We start from the raw sequence: 19952 nt of genomic DNA, 5'->3' as shown, positions 1-19952 counted from the left end.
AACTCTAAATCATGTTGAAATTAACCCTGTGTTTCATTTGCTCTGTCACAGATGCCACTGAAAAATATATTTAAAAATGTAATCATTAAAAGTAATAATAATTTTGCCTTGATCAAAGATGTTTGTTTGTTGTTGATGCTTCTGTTCAGCAGAAGATATGTGTGCAGCACTACTACAGAGCTGAAGTCTAAATAACTTGTACAAGTAGCTAGAACAGGTGTAAGGAACTTGGGTGGTCAAAGTCTTAGAGACATGTAAAAAGTATTGTTTATTTATGCCCCTGGGACAAACTTCTTATTTTATTTCTCATAAATTTCTGCATTGCCTTCTGAACAGAAAGACAGCCACACAGTTTACAACTTTTATTAATAACTGTCCTGGAAACATAAACATAGTATGTTAGTTTGCTCCTCCAGTCATCTTCAGCTGCAAGCTGGATATTGAAATAAAAAATATCCAGTGCCTGTAGGACTTCTTTTATAAACGTAGGGATCAGTCTGAGTGCCTTAAAAATGAGCACTGTTTGTTCTCTACTTCTAGTCAGCTAGATAGCCTGGTTAGCAATCAAGTATGGGTTTTTCTGGAATAGAAGAATGTATCAAATCTATGGCATATATAGCCAATGGTTAGGTCTGTAACATTAGTTCTTTTTGGTCTGGGGTTATGTGGGGGGATTGGGATTTTTTTAATTGTTTAAACCAGAACTCACAGAGCTTTAAAAAAGAATCAGAGAGGGAATGAACTGAGTGGAGAACAGCTCTGGGGAATGGACCCCAGGGGCAGCGAGCTGGGCAGGAGCCAACAGCAAGCCCTGGCAGGAAAGATGGTCAACAGCATCTGGGGCTGTGTCAGCAGGAGCACCACCAGGAGATCAAAGAATATTTTTATCCCACTCTACCCCCAGCACCCACACATCTTATGTGCAGCTTGGGGCCCCCCAATACAGGAAAGATATCAACATGCTGTAGTAAGCTCAGTGGAAAAGCACTGAGATGACCAGGCTGGAGTAGTTGCCCCATGAGGAGAGCCGGGGAGAATAGGGCTTGTACAGCCTGGTACAGAGATGGCTTTGGGGCATCTCAGAGCCACAGCCCAATACAGGGTGGGGACTATGAAGGCACAGATGCACTCTTCACACTGATTCATTGTGACAGGATAAGGGACAACAGGCATAAATCAAAACAAGAGAGGTGCAGGATGGATACTAGAAGAAACTTTTCTCTCAAGGACAGTCAAGCACTGTCACACATTGCCTGGAGTGGCCGTACTGGCTCTGTCCTTGGATGTTTTCAGAACTCAACTGAATAAAAATTTGGTCTGACTATGCTGTTAAAAGGAGGTTGGTTCCAACCTGAATTATCCTATGCTCCTAATGAAGAGAATACAAGTGTGTACACTGACTATAATAGAATCTGTGGTGGTTTAGTCCCTGCCAGGGTCTGAGACCACGCGGCCGCTGCCCCTCCCCCACAAAGGGAGTGAAATACAAAGCCCCGGGGCTGAGATAAGGAGAGGTTTAATACAACAGTGCAACAGCAACAAAACAAACAACAACAATAACAACAACAACAATAACAGTAATAACAATGAACAGAGCAAGATATATACCGATACAACAGTGAGAGGAATGACTGCACACCCGAGCGTTCTATCGATTCTCCCACACCTGGGCACCAGGACATGACGTCAGCATTGTATATGAATAACCAGACTAAAGCTCCCCCCCTCCACTGCTGGGGAAACTTAACCCTATCCTAGCTAAACCAGGACAGAATAATAGAATGATTTGGGTTGAAAGGGTCCTTAAAGATCATCTAGTTCCAACACCCCTATCCATGGGTGGGGACAGCTTCCACTGGATCAGGTTGCTCAAAGCCCCATCCAACCTGGCCTTGAACACTTCCAGGGAGGGGACAGCCACAACTTCTCTGGGCAACCTGTTCCAATGTCTCACCACCCTCACAGTGAAGAATTTCTTCCTTGTATCTAATCTAAATCTACCCTCTTTTGGTTTAAAACCATTACACCTCATCCCATCACTACACTCCCTGATAAAGAGTCCCTCCTCAGCTTTCCTGTAGGCCCCTTTTAAGTAGTGGGAGGCCACTATAAGGTCTCCCTGAAACTTTCTCTTCTCCAGGCTGAACAATCCCAACTCTCTCGGCCTGTCCTTATAAGAGAGGTGCTCCAGGCCCCCAGCCATCCTCATGGCCCTCCTCTGGACTTGCTTGAGCAGGTCTATGTCCTTCTTGTGTTGGGGACCCCAGAGCTGAACACAGGACTCCAGGTGGTGTCTCACTTGAATGGAGTAGAAGGGGAGAATCCCCTCCCTCAACCTGCTAGCCACGCTTCCCTTGATGTAGCCCAGGATACAGTTGGCTTTCTGGGCTGAAAGCATACATTGTTGGCTCATAGTTTTTCATCCACCATTACCCCTAAGTCCTTCTCCTCTGGGTTGCTCTCAATCCACTCATCACCCAGGCTGTATTTGTGCATGGGATTGCCTTGACTGATGTGCAGGACCTTGCCCTTGGCCTTGTTGAACTCCACGAGGTTTGCACAGTCCCACCTCTCAAGCCTGTCAAGGTCCCTCTGGATGGCACATCCCTTCCCTCCAGAGTGTCAACCACATCACAGAGCTTGGTGTCATCGGCAAACTTGCTGAGGGTGCACTCAATCCCACTGTCCATGTCTCCAACAAAGATGTTAAACAACGCTGGTCTCAACACCGATCCCTGAGAAAAACCACTTGTAACTGCTTTCCACTTGGACATCGAGCCGTTGACCACAACTCTTTGAGCACGACCATCCAGCCAATTCCTTGTCCACTGAGTCGTCCATCCATCAAATCCATGTCTCTCCAATTTAGAGACAAGGTTCTCCTGTGGGACAGTGTCAAATGCTTTGCACAAGTCCAGGTAGCAGATGTCAGTTGCTGTTCCTTTATCCACCAACTCTGCAACCCCATCGTAGAAGGCCACCAGATTTACCAGGCATGATTTGCCTTAGTGAAGCCATGTTGGTTGTCGACAATCACTTCCTTATTTTCCATGTGCCCTAGCATATTTTCCAGGAGGATCCGCTCCATGATCTTACTGGGAACAGAGGTGAGACTGACTGACCTGGTCTTCCTTTTTTCCTTTTTTCCTTGTTTCCTTTATTAAAAATGGAGGTTATGTTTCCCCTTTTTCAGTCAGCTGGATCTTTAGTGGACTGCCACAACTTCTCACATATAATGTATATTAGCTTAGTTAATTCATCTACCAGTTTCTTCAGGACCCTCAGATGCATCTCATCAGGTACCATGGACTTGTGCACCTTCAAGTTCCTTAGATGGTCTCAAACCTGATCTTCTTAGTGCTTAGGGATATGGTGCAGTTGGGAACTGTCAATGTTAGGTTAGTGGTTGGACTAGATGATCTTCAAGAACTTTTCCAACCTAGACGATTCTGTGATTCTGTGATTCTCCTACAGTAGGTGATTCTTCCTTCTCCCAGTCCCTGCCTTTGCTGTTTGTGTCTTGGGCTGTGTGGCTGCAGCCCTTATCAGTGAAGACTGAGGTAAAAATGTCATTGAGTACCCAGTCTCCTTCATATCCTGGGTGACCAAGTCTCTGTTTTCATTCCAGAATATGAACAGAGACCTTAGATTGAACTGAGTTGTCTTTATAATTTACATAGAATTTTAATTATTTCTTGTATTCACTAATTAAAAGGAACCTTAATTCAACTGATGATTGAAACTCTTGAATTTCTGCTTGTTAGACTCCTTACATATCTTAAACAGTGATTCTTTAATGAAAATTGTACAAGCCATTCATGCAAGTCCTGATCTGGGACCCAAAACCTGCAGCTGCCATAGAAGCTAGTGTTAAAGGTCTATGGTATTCTCTCTCTTACTTATTTTCTCTTTGGCACCATAACTTCATCTTGTCTTGGAGTTAAACTATGCAAAAGTAATGTTTATTATAGAAAGCTCTAATGTTTTTATACTGGAATATGGGTATTCACAGATAATTTCTAACAGGGCATTTAGCCTATATCATTGCAAAACCTCAGAGTGATTGCTGTTCACAGAAAGTTTACCTAGAAATGTGTCTTATTTAAAGGCCACTTTTAAGCAGTTTTTACTAAACTTTGCAAGTTGGCTCTAAATCTACCTTTATTGCCTTCTTCCTAACAGATGTTGCCATCTTCAAAGGTTGGAATTAGCATAGGTATGTGCTAATAATAACCAACAAGATACAAGCAGACATTCTTCTTATTGACAAAGTTATTGTATCATACATACCTTGTATATAAGAATGCAGAAATCTTTATTAAGATATAGAAAACTCATACGCCTGTACAGTTAACTTTCAAGTTTCTATTTACCTATAGAACATGTTTTCAGTAGTTACCTAGTTTTTAAATTAAATTAAGTTCAGTTAAGATTAGTCAGGGCACCTAAAATATGGACAGGCAACCTGGTTTTGTAACGCACTTATGTAAGGATTCTGTCTCACCAAAAGCCTTTTTATGATAGACTGATCTGAGCCATCTATTTTAATAATACATATTTTAAAGAAAGAGACCTCCAATATAATACTGTTCATCTTATTAATTTGTGATGGTTAAGGTGCAAATCAGTGGAATGTAATAAGCGAGTTGTTAAATGTTTGAAGCAAAATTCTTCACTGTAATATTGCTGCAAAATTTAAATTGGCTGCAAGTTTTGCTTAGGGGCAGAGAGTTTAAGGAACATCTGGAGATTCTGAAATAACCTGCATTCATTTACGTTATTTAAGTTGTAAAATCATATTCAATCTTGACCCACTCAGGAAATCTAACATAAACGTCCTGCTGATTTTGACAGTCATACAGCAAAAACACCCTCTAATGAGCATTTAATAGTCACCAAAAGTTCTGCATTAAGTACAAAGCCCTTTTGATTACTTATTCCACTAATTTAAAGTAAATGCTTTTACAGATGGCATCTGTTAGGACGCAGAGCGTGTGCTGCATTTATATGTAGTCATTGAAAATAAATTCCAGCTTTGGTATAAAGATCGTACAAAAAAGATCAAACATGAAACACTGAGTAAACATTTACAAGTAATATTTTTAAAGGTCTTCATAAAAGCTTATCCAATACCAGAATACAATACTCAAAGTATATGAAGTAATTTAAAAATACTTTGGCAAATTAGCACCTAAAGAAAAATTACTTAGACAAAGTAATTGAGCTCTTCCATTTTGTTTATCATCTCCCCTGGGGTGCAGCAATATTATATTTCACTATCCCTTCAAACTGTATTACCTTACAAATAAAGGAGAAAAAAAAACTCACACTTTTAGTTAGTAGAGATTAATGGGAGAACAATAATGGCTCAGATTTAAACAAGAAAAAATAAAACTAAAGCAGTTATCTACTGTTTTGAAGAAGGATTTGGGGAAACGTTTATTTATTTTTTCTGCCATCACCAAGAATTTCATCAACAAAAGTCATGCTAAAGCATGCACTCAAAAGTGTGCAAATTAAGAGTGATTTTTGTCAGTCTACAAACATGTCCCCAATGACCAAATATTTAATATATTTGTAAAGAAACATATGCTGCATATTTTAGAATACTGAGATATTGAGGGCATATTGATAAATATAAAAGCCAATATTTTTAAAGAAAATGTCAGTTAATTTAAATGCAAATTATGTTAGCTGTGTTTTATAATTATTTCCAGTAGTTGCCATTAAAACCTTTATGATTATTTTTTTACAATCTATTAGCATTGTTACAGTGTGTGTTCAGTCTGTCACACAGAATGTACCAAGTGAATATTAATTTCAGAGTAAAATTATGAAAAAATTAAGGAAAAACTTTCTAATAAAATGTCAAGTTCCTCTAAACACTCAGAAAAATCTGATTCAGTCATTAGCTTGAGTCAAACACCTAAAACTCAAGAATTGTCATCACAATTGTGAAATTTTAGTTTCTTGTACCTATGTTCCAACATGCAGAGCTGTGGTTCTTGGCCTTGTCTCAGGTCTGAGGAAAGTGCACTATATGATACCCTCCATGGCCTTTTTCATCTGTTCATCAAGATTGGACATTGCCCCAGCTTTGTCTCTTATTGTGCACCTAAAGTTGCTTTTAGTGAAAATATGAACATTGAGAAATGTGCATTTGTTTCTCTGTGTGTGTGTAATACATAAACAAATTTGATCAAGTTTTATACCAATAGACAGTCAGGAAGCAATCAAGATGTCCACCTGAACCCAGAACACAAAAAAACTCAGTTTCAACAATTTGGACACGAGCTGTGTCTCCTTTCACTGCTTTCAATAAAACTACCTCTCCTAGAATGCAAAAAAGTAAGAAATTATATTATTATATTCAGAGAACAAATACTGTTCCCGTCTTTATCTGTAGTTGTTATCTTGTAATTAGGATTAATTATTTGTAAAATAAGCTATATTAACTACTGCAGTTAAAAGTGCAGTTACAAGCAACTCCAGAAATTGTTGTTCTAGGACATTGTTATACGTTCATTGTGATAACTGAGACAGGTAATCAGCCAGACCACCTTAACGGAAGATGAACATTTCTTGCATTCTTAAGAAAGATGTTCTCTACCATGAAATTTATTTACTCTGGGATGTGGGAGGCAATATTACTAACTGAGGGAGGCACAACAGAGAAAGATGTTCTCTTTTTTTTCTCATAAAGGTGAATAATGGCAGTGAAAGAGCTGATGAGCACATGAAAGAGCACCCTTATAAAGAAAATTTAACAGACAACAACAGCCTATATTTCATTCAATTTCTAACCAGTATGCCCATAATATGATCCTGAAAAAGCTACATCTTCTGGGAGCAAAAGTGTAACTCACTGCCCTTCCCAAATTTATGTTTGGTCTTTATCAGTTTCGTTTTGCTAGAACTATTTCAGTGGTAAGAGAGTAATGACCTTTTCATCCCTGTAGACTACAGCCTATATTTATTTTTCCATCTCTACGGAACAATAACTTTCATGGAACAAGTACATACCACAGGAACCCCATATTCGTGAGCTGGTTTTATTCCAGTTACCTTTTGTAAGGTGACAGGTTCAACAGAAGTTATTAGTAATAGAATACCCAGGATATACAGCAATGTATATTAAGGTCATACAGCCAGAAGTTTCAGTGTTTTTCTCTTGTAATTGCACAAAATACATACAGGTACAAGAAACTACAAACTCAGAACTTTACACCAAATTTTCATTGCCTCAGTATTAGGTGTCCACATCCTGAGCCATAGGAAGTCTTTATGTTTAAACATAATTGAACTTAATTTTTCCCTCATTATTTTAGTAAAAAAATGAGATTAAGTAAGTAGAACTAAAATAATTTAAAGCTAGTGTTGCAGGAGAATTAAGCCAATTATAATTACAACCACTTTGTGGTGGATTTGTATGGCAAGGTTTTGGTAGCAGGGTGGCTACAGGGGTGGCTTCTGTGAGAAGCTGCCAGAAGCTTCCCCCATGTACGATAGAGCCAATGCCAGCTGGCTCCAAGACAGACCCAGTGCTGGCCAAGGTCGAGTCCATCAGCGATGGTGATAGTACCTCTCTGATAACTTAAGAAGGGTAAAAAGTTGCTGTACAACAGCAACTGCAGCCAGAGAGAGGAGTGAGAATACATGAGAGAAACAACCCTGCAGACATCAAGGTCAGTGAATGAGCAGGAGGAGGTGCTCCAGGCACTGGAGCAGAGATTCCCCTGCAGCCCATGGTGAAGACCCTTGTGAGGCAGGTTGTGTCCCTGCAGGCCATGGAGGTTAACGATGGAGCAGATATACACCTGCAGCCCATGGAGGGCCCTAAGATGAAACAGGTGGGTAGCCTGAAAGAGGCTGTGACCCCATGGGAATCCTGTGCTGGAGCAGGTGGGAAGTCTGTGCTGGAGCAGGTTCCCCACAGGACCTGTGGACCCTTGGAGAGAGGAGGCCATGCTGGAGCAAGTTTGCTGGCAGGACTTGTGACCCTGTGGGTTACCCACGTTGTAACAGTCTGTTCCTGAAGGATTGCACCCCATGGAAGGGACCCACGTTGGAGAAATTTGTGAAGAGCTGCAGCCCAGTGGGAGAACTCACATAAGAGAAGTTCTTGGAGGACACTCTCCTATGGGAGGGACCCCACACTGTAGCAGGGGAAGAGTGTGAAGAGTCCTCCCCCTGAGGAGGAAGGACCGGTAGAGAAAACATGTGATGAAATCACTGTAACCCCCACCCCCTATCCCTTTACACTGCTGAGGGGGAAGAGGTAGAGAAAATAAGGAGTAAAGTTAAGCCCGGGAAGAAGGGAAGGGTGGAGGGAAGGTGTTTTAAGATTTAGTTTTTATTTCTCATTATCCTACTCTGATTTGATTGGTAATAAATTAAATTAATTTTCCCCAAGTCGAGTCTGTTTTGCCTGTGATAGTAATTGTTGAATGATCTCTACCTGTCCTTATCACAGAAGCACAGAATCACAGAATTGTCTAGGTTGGAAAAGACCTAGAAGATCATCCAGTCCAACCATCAACCCAACATTAACAGTTCCCAACTACACCATATCCTTAAGTGCTATGTCAGCCCGACTCTTAAACACCTCCAGGGATGGGGATTCCACCACTGCCCTGGGCAGCCCATTCCACGCCTAACAACCTGTTCTGTAAAGAAATGCTTCCTAATATCCAGCCTAAACCTTCCCTGGCGCAACTTGAGGCCATTCCCTCTTGTCCTATCACTTGTTACTTGGTTAAAGAGACTCATCCCCAGCTCTCTGCAACCTCCTTTCAGGTAGTTGTAGAGGGCGATGAGGTCTCCCCTCAGCCTCCTCTTCTCCAGACTAAACAACCCCAGTTCCCTCAGCCTCTCCTCGTACGACCTGTGCTCCAGACCCTTCACCAGCTTCGTTGCCCTTCTCTGGACACGCTCGAGTAATTCAATGTCCTTTTTGTAGTGAGGGGCCCAAAACTGAACATAGTCATCGAGGTGCGGCCTCACCAGTGCCGAGTACAGGGGTAAGATCACTTCCCTGTCCCTGCTGGCCATGCTATTTCTGATGCAAGCCAGGACACCATTGGCCTTCTTGGCTACCTGGGCACACTGCTGGCTCATGTTCAGCTGGCTGTCAATCAACACCCCCAGGTCCCTCTCTGACTGGCAGCTTTCCAGCCACTCCTCCCCAAGCCTGTAGCGCTGCTGGGGGTTGTTGTGGGCAAAGTGCAGCGCCTGGCATTTGGTCTTATTGAAACTCATACAGTTGTCCTTAGCCCATCACTCCAGCCTGTCCAGATCTCTCTGCAGAGCCTCCCTACACTCGAGCAGATCAACACTCCCACCCAACTTGGTGTCATCTGCAAATTTACTGAGGATGCACTTGATCCCCTCATCTAGATCATCAATAAAGATGTTAAACAGGAGTGGCCCCAAAACCGAGCCCTGGGGGACACCACTCGTGACCGGCCGCCAAGTGGATTTAACTCCATTCACCACAACCCTTTGGGCCCGGCCATCCAGCCAGTTGTTTACCCAGCAAAGTGTGTGCCCATCCAAGCCATGAGCAGCCAGTTTTGCCAGGAGAATGCTGTGGGAAACAGTGTCAAAGGCCTTACTAAAGTCAAGGTAAACAACATCGACAGCCTTTCCCTTGTCCAATAAGCAGGTTGCCCTGTTGTAAAAGGAGATCAGGTTTGTCAAGCAGGACCTGCCTTTCATAAACCTGTGCTGACTGGGCCTGATCATCTGGTTGTCCCACATGTGTTGTGTGATTGTAGTCAGGATGAGCTGCTCCATCAGCTTCCTAGGTACCAAAGTCAAGCTGACAGGCCTGTAATTTCCTGGATCATCCTTCCGACCCTTCTTATATATGGGCATCACATTGGCGATTTCCAAACTGTCACGACCTCCTTGGTCAGCCAGGACTGCTGGTAAATGATGGAAAGCAGCTTGGTGAGCACCCCAGCCAGCTCCTTCAGCACCCTCGGGTGTATCCCATCCAGTCCCATAGACTTGTGTATGTCTACGTGATGCAGTAGTCTCCTCCTGGATTGTGGGTTGGTCGTTCTCCCAGTCTCTGTCCTCTGGCTGAGGAGGCTGGATTCCCTCAATACAACTATTCTTGTTATTAAAGACTGAGGCAAAGAAGGCATTAAGCACCTCAGCCTTTTCCTCATCACTCATTACTATGTTTCCTCCTGTATCTAGCAGGGGATGAAGGCTCTCCCTGGTCTTTGTTTTGTTGTTGAGATACTTATAGAAACATTTCTTGTTGTCCTTGATTGCTGAAATCAGTTTAATTTCCAGCTGGGCTTTAGACCTCCTGTTTTCCACCCTGCATTCCCTCACAGCCTCTTTGTAATCATTGTGAGTGACTAGCCCCTTCTTCCAAAAGCTATTAACTATCCTTTTCTCCCTGAGTTGCAGCCAAAACTCCCTGTTTAGCCAGGGTGGTCTTCTTTGTCACCGGCTTCTCTTACACCACCTGGGTACCGCTTGCTCCTGAGCCATTAAGACTTCCTTCTTGAAGAGTGCCCAGCTTTCCTGGATCCCTATACCCTTCAGGAACATCTCCCAAGGGATCCTGTCAAGCAGGTGCCCAAAAAAGACAAAGTCAGCCCTTTGGATGTCCAGGATGTCAGTTCCGCTTAGCCCTCTCCTGACCTCTCTAAGAATAGAGAACTCTATTATTTCATGATCGCTGTGCCCTAGTCGGCCTCCAACCGCCACATCATCCACAAGTCATTCTCTGTTCACAAAGAAGAGATCCAGCAGGGCACATTCTCTGGTCAGTTCTCTCACCAGCTGCGTCAGGAAGTTATCTGCCACACTTTATCTTGACCAATGAGCCTTTAATTATATTTTCTCTTCCCTGTCCAGCTGAGGAGAGGAGTGATAGAGTGGCTTTGGTGGGCAGCTGGCATCCAGACAGGGTCAACTCACCACACACTTATATAGGGTATTAATGACAAGTAGAAAGCCTATGTGGAATCTAAACCAACACTTACTAGAAAATAAAATTACAGTACTAGATATCAGGAGGCATAAGGATAAAATAAATATTACTAAAAAGTCAAGTCAGTTCATCCCCAAAGAGGAAATTAATAGAAATAATAGAAGTTCTTTGCTCTATAAATAAAATGAGAACAAGTACGGAAGAAAAATGAGGCCCCTATTCAGCCAGGATATAATAGAATTTAAAAATAATCTGTGTACTATCTAAAACTTGAAATAATATGTGGCTCAATTTTCAGTAAGAATAAAGATATGGCACATGAGGAAAAAGTCAGGTTAATTCATTAAATGCGTATGTGAAAATAGAAATATAATTACCTCTTTCGTAAAAGCAAAGTTTAAGATCTCAAAGTCAAGGGGATCGTATAATATACACTGCAGAAAACCTGAAAAAGTTGGCATATGAAATTATAGATCCAGAAACAAGATTTTTTAATGAACCTGTCTTTATAATGAAGTAATAGAAAATGTAATATCAATATTTACTTAATGGAGATATGACTGAGGAAACTGCATGATCATTAACCTGATATGAATTATGTGTAAGCTTTTAAATAAATTGTTGAAGTACATGATAAAGACAGGAAAGGAAAAGGAAAATAGAGTATGTTACAACATGAATTTACCAAAGTACCTGATGTTAGGTTACCATCTTCACTGTCTGATCATAAATGTTTTCCCAGTAAAAGGAAATCTGGAAGACTTGGTTCATTACAACTTGCTCATATTAAAAACATTATTAAAAATAATCTTAATAAACATAGTTATTATTCCATTTTTTCCAAGACTGATGAAAATTGTGAGTAGTGCCATTGGAAAAAAATGTGTGGAACCAGTTTTGGGTGCTGTATTACATCAAGGGCTGGAGTGTTGTATTGCAATTGCCAAACTGGAGATGTTCTGGAGGAAAGCAAAACAAATAATGCAGAAGGGTTTGGATAACCTAAAAAATAGAAGACTGAGATAAAATCAGACACAGACTTTTAAAAAAAAAAAAAAAGATTTATCAGAGGCAAAAGGGAATAGTTGTTCCTTTGAGTTCACAAAAGATGACTTGGTGATGAACCTACACTGAAAAACAGAAGATTCAAGCTTGAACTGTGAAACATTTTCTAATGGTTTAAGTAGTGATGTGTTAGAATAGATTGCCTACAGAGGCTGTGGAATTTTGAAGAAGAGATGGGGAAAATACCTAACTATATAGATGCTCTATGTTAGAGGCAGCAGTTGGACTAGATGCCTTCTTGAGATCCTTCATAGACAGTGTGACTTGAAGAGAAACTATGATGGTGAGATGACTAAGGCCCATGGTATGAGGCAGTTATATGCAAGATAATTTTCATACTGTTTTTTCTCAGAGATAGGTAAAAAGTACTTACTCGATCCCACTGGTTGGACTTCACCTGGAAGTCTATGAACAGGTCAGTTGTTGGTGTTCCAGAATGGTTACATGAGATGGGAACAAAACAAAGAAGCCCTACTAGAATCTTGGGACAATAAAGGAGACTAAAGGTACACCTACCTAGAAGGGCACATGTCTGGTTTACATTTACTTCAAATTGATGAGAACTGACCCAACTCTATTCTGGAAGATATTTAGCCCAATTTTGTGACTGTGCAATACTAAGAAGACATTCTTTCACTTACTTGCACTTCTTTCTTTAGACGTACTCTAAATTACTTATTTAGTCTAGAAAAGTGAAAGTTAAGTAGAAAAATTATTTTCTGTATAAACACATCAACAATACAAATAGCAATAGAGGACCAGAACAATTTAAACTAAGAAACAACACCGGCTTGATAATAAATGTAAAATGACAGTGAGAATAATTTTATTGAAAGTGCAAGATATTTATCCATCAAAAGTGTGCAGATTTGCCTTCCATTAAAGTAGTACGAGTGAAACTGTTCCTGTAATACTCCAACTATTTTCAAGATAGAATTTTATCATGTTTTGAGTGAGATGGTGTAACATAACTGCCTGAAATAGTGGGAACTGAGCTTGACATCCTAAGAAGTTCATTTTAGTTTTATGTGTGTGCATTTAAGTTCATTTCAGTTCATTCACACAATCACGTGTGTATTTCACTTCTGCTATGTGCAATTTTAGAGTTCTTTTAAGCTTAAATTTAATTTGTGTTGCCTGCTGTTATGACCTAAAGAGTTACTCAGTCTATGGGTGTATAGAGATTGTGACTGTGGGATTCTGTAATATATAAGGACAAGGAGACTTTATCCTCTAAATTTCACTACTTTCTTACAGATTAAATATTACCCCTAATACTACAAAAAGCACCACTAGAAAGTATACCTATGGTTAATAAAGTGCATATATATATGTATCTCTGAAGGTATTACAAATTATTATCAGCAAACAATATTATAGCAATAATCAATTATAGGAACACCCAATATCAGCAGTCAAGTATATATATAATATTACAGGTTACTACAAACTTATCACTAGTGAAGCAAACTTATTACTAATACAGCAGCAGATATGACAGAATATTGATCTACATGTATTGCACCAAACACATTAGACAGAACTGAGAAGGGGGACAAACGTCCCAGAGGGGAGGACAAACCGATCCCAGAAGAGGACCCAACCATCCCAGAAGTGGGAGGACAAATCAAATCAGCCTCAGAAGTGGGCCCAGAAGGGAATCGTTAGAATAACAGACTGTCTTACTTTGAAGAGGATCCACATCATGGAGTTTGAAGCCAGCCAGGTGTCCCTGGTAAGGGTCCAAGATCTTGTAGAAAGTTCATGCAGACCTGTTTAGGAAAGGGAAAACTGTGCAGCACAGGAATTTCTCAGAGACAGAAGTTCCAATTTGGGTAAAAATTAAACCATTTTATAGATCATAAGAGGGCATAGGACACCATCATTTTAAGCAGGCAATAGATATTCTTAATTCCTATTTTTCACCTGTAACAGCCAGTAGATGATGATGGTTTCTGTTCTTTCAGAGCAATTTTTAATTTTTTTCCAGACAGTTTTATGGTTCTTGCAATTAGAACAGCCACCAACAGTTACCAATTCTTATTTTCTCAGGTTGTTTTTCCTTTTCTTCCAGATTATTTTTCACCTTGATTTTGTGCTTATTGATGGCATATAAGGATGTCTCCAGTTTCTAGGTATGCAGCTATACTTCAAGGATACCAGCTGCACTTCTCAAGCATGCTTCTGGTTCATAGGCTTAGTTTGCAGGCTAACATTTCCCAAGCTGTCGGGCATTTTCTCTGTCGGTATTTCAGCAGGTATTTATTTCTATTCAGTAATTTTCCCTTCTAACCAGGTTGCCATTCTGGCTGCTCACATCACCTGCATAACAAAATATCCTGTGGGTAATAGCATCTTTGTCAGAAGAAGTAATAGGATTATGAAACATATAAATATCATCCACATAGAATCACAGAATCATAGAATGGTTTGGGTTGGAAGGGACCTTAAAGATCATTTAGTTCCAACACCCCTGCCATGGGCAGGGACAAGTTCCACTAGATTAGGTCACTCAAAGCCTCATCCAATCTGGCCTTGAACATTTCCAGGGAGGGGTGTCCCAATCCAATGTTGGGGGAGGTTTCAATATGATCCCAAGAGTGAGATTAAGACACAAATGAAGTCAAATACCATACACCCAAAATAGCTTTTTATTATTAAAAGTGAAGAAGGGTAGCGATAGGACAGAGTGGAAGAAAAAGACAGAAATCAAGCAAGCATGCAGAATAGAGTTGCAAGAATAGTCACCACCATGGATCCAACGGTGTCCCTTTCATCCTCAGTCTTCAGTTCTTCAGTGGTGGGTGTGCACACAGCAAAGTTTTCTGTTGCCTTTTATGTTCATCATATCAGCTGATTAGCATATGTGCCCATCTTTAGTTGTTTTTCCTCTGGTCCCACAGGTTTTTGCTGTATCCAGCTTCTGAGGCAGAAATGCTCACCTCTTATCAGTTCATTAGCAATGCATGCATGGTGTCTGGTGTACACAGTAGAGTCATAAATGGCTACACAATGGAGCCAGTGATAAACATTTGGTTTTGCTCAGTCCATGTCTCCCCCTTTAAAGCTTATCTAAGGAGTCTGACAATGCAACTGCAATGGAGTGGGGGGTGCATCCTTCAGAATATTCCTGTTTCCTTGGGTGACATTCCTTAGACTAATCCAAAGGCCGCAGCTTGTCCTTGAGGTTTGCACAGACACAAGCAAGCTGTGAGACAATCATTTGGTATTTCAGTCTCTCACAAGGGGGCATCCACAACTTCTCTGGGCAACCTTTTCCAGTGCCTCACTACCCACACAGTGAAGAAATACTTCCTTATATCTAATCTAAATCTACCCTCTTTTGGTTTAAAACCATTACACCTCATCCCATCACTACAATCCCTGATAAAGAGTCCCTCCTCAGCTTTCCTGTAGGCCCCCTTTAAGTAGTGGGAGGCCACTATAAGGTCTCCCTGAAGTCTTCTCTTCTCCAGGCTGAACAATCCCAACTCTCTCGGCCTGTCCTCATAAGAGAGGTGCTCCAGGCCCCCAGCCATCCTCATGGCCCTCCTCTGGACTTGCTCGAGCAGGTCCATGTCCTTCTTATGTTGGGCACCCCAGAGCTGGACACAGGACTCTAAGTGGGGTCTCACAAGAATAGAGTAGAGGGGCAGAATCCCCTCCCTCAAGCTGCTGGCCACACTTCTCTTGATGCAACCCAGGATACAGTTGGCTTTCTGGGCTGCGAGCACACATTGCTGGCTCACAGTCAGTTTTCGATGCACTATTACCCCCAAGCCCTTCTCCTCTGGGCTGCTCTCAATCCACTCATCACCCAGTCTGTATTTGTGCATGGGATTGCCTCAACTCTTGTGCAGGATCTTGCACTTGGCCTTGTTGAACTGCATGAGGTTTTGCACGGGCCCACCTCTCAAGCCTGTCAAGGTCCCTCTGAATGGCATCCCTTCCCTCCAGAGTGTTGAACACACCACACAGCTTGGTGTCATTGGTAAACTTGCTGAGGGTGCACTGTGCCAAACAGATCCCTGAAGAGGCCAAAGTCTGCTCTCCTGAAGTCCAAGGTAGTGAGCTAGCTGTGTGTCTTTCTCACCATCCTAAGGATCTTGAACTCCACCATTTTATGGTCACTGTAGCCAAGGCTGATCTTGAACTTCACATGCCCCACAAGCCCCTCCTTGTTGGTGAGAACAAGGTCCAACATAGCATTTCTCCTCATTGGCTCCTCTATCACTTGGAGAAGAAAGTTATCAGCAATGCATTACAGGAACCTCCTGGATTGCTTATGCCCTGCTGTGTTGTCCCTCTAACAGATATCGGGGTGGTTGAAATCCCCCATGAGGACCAGGGCTGCTCCTATCTGTCTATAGAGGCTCTCATCCTCTCGGTCTTCCTGTTGGGTGACCTGTAGCAGACCCTCATTATAATGTCACCTGTTCTTGCCCTCCCTTTAATCCTGACCCATAAAGTCTTGGTCAGATCCTCATCCATCCCCAGGCAGGGCTCCATACACTCCAGCTGGTCACTGACATAGAGGTTGACACCCCTCTTTGTCTCCCCTGTCTGTCCTTCCTAAAGCACCTGTATCCTTCATTCCAACATTCCAGTCATAGAAGCCATCCCACCATGTTTCTGTGATGCCGATAAGATCGTAGCCTTGCAGGTGTGTGTATATGTATAACTCCTCTTGTTTATATCCCATGGTATGTGCATCTACATGGAGACATTTAAGTTGGGCCCCCCCATGAAGCTGATTTACTGGCTGGAGTGGCTGGCATTCCTTTGTGCTGCTCTTCAGGTGCTCTCCTACTGACCTGTGATCCCTCTCCAGGCTCTGGGCAGCTGTTGCTGGAGATGGCATCAAACTGGTAGAGGTGGGATGGATTAAGGTTCCTTTCCCCCCGGCAACTTTAGTTTAAAGCCCTTTTCACCAACTGTAAGAGTCGATCAGAAGATCAGCATTGTCTCAACATTGTCATCAGGGACATGGACAGCGAGGTACCCGACAACGGCCTGTTTGGAGCACAGTTGCCAATCCCTGGAGTGGAATGTGGTGCAAAGGCTCCTGAATGCAGAACTGTGTGGCACAGCCAGTGCTGGGCTGCTCTCCTGAGTACTGACCCATGTGGTGCAGGCAGTGCAGTGCTGTTCTTCGGTGCCCGAGACGTGTAGTACAAAGAGTGCTGTGCTGTTGTTTGGTACCTGGGCCTAGCTGGAGCTGTTAGAGATAACCGCATAGCCATTGTCAAAAAAAGATGGATCGCAACTGTTGCCATAACATCCATGAAGAAATCATGAACCTTAGATGAACTTTGCTTCATTATAATACCAAAACACACCTCCTGGTCGAAGGCTACCTGCCTTCAAGACTGACCGCATCTCGGACACTCCACCCTGAGCACGCGCGATGGCCTCGCTCAAGAAGGGCGGAGACCCCTGAGGCAGAGGTGGAGCAAGGTGTGTTACTGAACATAAAAGATGACTTCTGGACAATGAAAATTGGAAGCTTCCCCACCAAGGACCACAACGATCGATGATGCAGCATCAGCTGGACCCGGGACCGTTAGGACGTCATGAGATCAGCGGTGGTAGCTATAACCTCTCTCCCTCCTCTCTCTAAACTTAACTTTACTTTTCTCCTTTCTTTCACCCATCTCTAACTATCGCGTGCCGCTTCACAGGCAACACAATAAAGTTTCACTGTTTGATTACTGCTATCCCCTTTGGTGTTGGTCACCTTAATTTTGCACTTTCGAGATCATAGCAAACGAACCATCACGAGTCCACCGAGTGGACCGTGACACCAGCTTGAATATATGTTGGATATTTATGAATCTACAGTATATTTTGTTTCCTTCAAGCTTCTTTATACTGGTGATTCACATGTTCTACCTTGTATATGTGTAAGAATAAGACATGGATCCCAAGGTCCTTAATTAAGGGAATTAATTTTTCTGTGATTTAGAAAAAGGAAAAAAGACACAATAAAAAAAAATACAAGGCTTTAGAAACACAGTCGGAAAAATGTTCTGTACCTTCAACATGTGGAAAAGCATCTGTACAAGATGCAGAGGGCTTTCTTCCCATTCAAGCAATCTAGGTGGACCACTACTCACTTTGGTGTTTGGTTTGGATCATCTCATTGAGCATTTACTATGCAATACCCACTACATGGAGAGTCTACTGAGTTAAATAATTAATTTCCAGTTTTTACACTCCAACACTATTTTTACTTTCACAGAAACCATCTTTAAAATTGACTAAACCTCCTTTAAAAATAAGACTTGAACTTCTTACAGTTAAAGCTTATTATTAGAAAGCATTTACTGTCTAGTAAACTAAAGTTTTCATTAAATATTCTATCATAGTTACACTCGCTAACACCTATTATACATTTCAGAATACACTGTAGTGTGGAAAATACTATAAAACATTAAGAAAATTAGAAATAGCAAATCGAAATGTGCAGATACACAACTTGTTAGTCAAAGATGCCATGTACGTGAAACTCAGGTTTCCCAAAGCAGAAACCTCTTGGAATTTTATTTAATAAAAAAAAATGTTACATCCTTTTAGTAGCCTGTGCATGATCCTAGAATCATAGAATCATTTAGAAATGATTTAGAAAGGACCTGTAAGACCATCAAGTCCAACTGTAAACCTAACACTGCCAAGTCCACCACTAAACAACATCCCTAAGTGTACAACTCTAACTGAAAAGGAATATAGAAATGGAACAATAAATACTCTAAGCAAGACATTTTCATAGGGGAGTATTTAAGTACCCCTACTTCATAGTGGTAGAGCAATTCAAGGTATGTGACAGTTGCAAATAGCTGTAGCACTCATTTCTTTCAGTATATTAACAATCCTTTCAGACTTGTTTGAGAAACTATATCCTGTTACAGTCAGAAATACCCAGGGACACTCAGCAGCTTACAAAATATATGGTGCAAAGTTTTATCTTGAGTACAAACTTTAATGATGATTCCTCTTAAATTTAGAAAGATAAAAAAAGTGAATGATGAAAAAATATATATAGAAGTGGAACAAAGATTTGGAGGAATACATAGTGTGAGGAGAAAAAAATATTTCCAGTGAAGAAAGGGTTCTTCAAATAAATTTGGAACAAGCTGGAAATTTGGCTGTGTAGGAATACATAAGGAAAAGGAACCACAGGAGGGCATTTGTAATCAGGAAGTAATTTTAGTTTTAATGAGGGGAAGCAGTAGACAAGACAGGTCTTTAAGTCACCACCTGGAGGACTTTAAAGGAAGAGGAAAGCTCAGAAAAGACATACCAGCTTAATTTTTTAATGTTTTGGTTGGGTTTTTTTTGGGAAAACAGTGAGGCTGCATAATAATCTGAGGGGCAATAAAGCATGAGGCACTCTACTGTGAAATCAGAAAATTACATATGAAGGAGATGGTATGATTGAAGAAAGACTGTGATAGAAAAGGCTACTGAAGTCAAGAACTGTAAGGAGGATAGAGGACTAATGATCATGATATTCATCACTAATCTAATTAACCTTTTTATATTAAATCATTCTTATTAGAAGTAGCACTTTCAGGCAAATACTTAGATTCACCATGGGAAGAATGGAGGGTGAGAATGGCATAGAAGATTCTTGTGCAAGAGCCGTCTAAGAGCAGAAACAGTGAAACTGTGGAAGCAAAAAAAAAAAAAAAAAGACTGCAGAAGAAATTATTTTAAAATGTTCAGAAAAATGAATAACAAAATTAAGAGAGGTAAGACAGAAGAAAAGGTGATAGACAGCTTTCATACTTACAAGTTTTATGCCTGTCTCTTTATGTGCATTTGCTTTTCATTTTTTAGCTGTATTTCCCAAGAATCCTAACATGAAGCTTCTTATTTTTGTATACAGAACATTGGTGTGTATTGAGAGCATTCCTTGCTCAATCAGGGTCCT

Source organism: Strix aluco, chromosome 2 (assembly GCF_031877795.1).
Source record: "Strix aluco isolate bStrAlu1 chromosome 2, bStrAlu1.hap1, whole genome shotgun sequence".
Classification (NCBI taxonomy): Eukaryota; Metazoa; Chordata; class Aves; order Strigiformes; family Strigidae; genus Strix; species Strix aluco.
This window is presented reverse-complemented; position numbering follows the sequence as displayed.